We start from the raw sequence: 926 nt of genomic DNA, 5'->3' as shown, positions 1-926 counted from the left end.
CCCCAGGTGCCCATTGTCCCCCGGGTGCCTGTTGTCCCCATGGTGCCCGTTGTCCCCCATTGTCCCCATGGTGCCCATTGTCCCCTGGTGCCCCCCATGTGCCCATTGTCCCCATGGTGCCTATTGTCCCCCACTGTCCCCCAGATTCCCACTGTCCCCCTGGTGCCCCCCGTGTGCCCTTTGTCCCCCGTTGTCCCCCAGGTGCCCATTGTCCCCTGGGTGCCTGTTGTCCCCATGGTGCCCGCCGTGTGCCCTTTGTCCCCATGGCACCCTTTGTCCCCCACTGTCCCCCTGGTACCCCCCGTGTGCCCTTTGTCCCCCGTTGTCCCCCAGGTGCCCACTGTCCCCCGGGTGCCTGTTGCCCCCCGTTGCCCCCCAGTGCCCAGGGTGATGCAGTGCCCCCCTGGGGTCCCTGTTGTCCCCTGTTGTCTCCCGGTGTCTCCCGTGTACCTGTTGCCCCCCGGGGTGTCACAGTGCCCCCCCAGGTGCCTGTTGCCTCCTGTTGCCCCCTGTTGTCCCCCATTGCCCCCTGTTGCCCCCAAGTGCCTGTTGTCCCCTGGGTGCCCGTTGCCCCCCGGTGACGCAGTGCCTGCTGGGTGCCTGTTGCCCCCTGTTGTCCCCAGTCCCCCCTGTTGCCCCCTGGGTGCCCGTTGTCCCCTGTTACCCCCCGGGTTCTGGTTGCCCCGCATTGCCCCCTGTTGCCCCCCTGGGTGCCCGTTGCCCCCCGTTGCCTCCTGTTGCCCCCTGTTGCCCCCCCGGGTGCCCGTTGCCCCCTGTTGCCTCCCATTGCCCCCTGTTGCCCCCTTGGGTGCCACTTGCCCCCCGTTGCCCCCCTGTTGCCCCCCCTGCTGCCCCCTGGGTGCCGGTTGCCCCCCGTTGCCCCCCGGGTGCTGGTTGCCCCCCGTTGCTCCCCTGTCGCCCCCCTG

This window comes from Neopelma chrysocephalum, unplaced genomic scaffold (assembly GCF_003984885.1).
Source record: "Neopelma chrysocephalum unplaced genomic scaffold, ASM398488v2 Primary Assembly neopelma1_113577, whole genome shotgun sequence".
In the NCBI taxonomy this organism is placed as follows: domain Eukaryota; kingdom Metazoa; phylum Chordata; class Aves; order Passeriformes; family Pipridae; genus Neopelma; species Neopelma chrysocephalum.
This window is presented reverse-complemented; position numbering follows the sequence as displayed.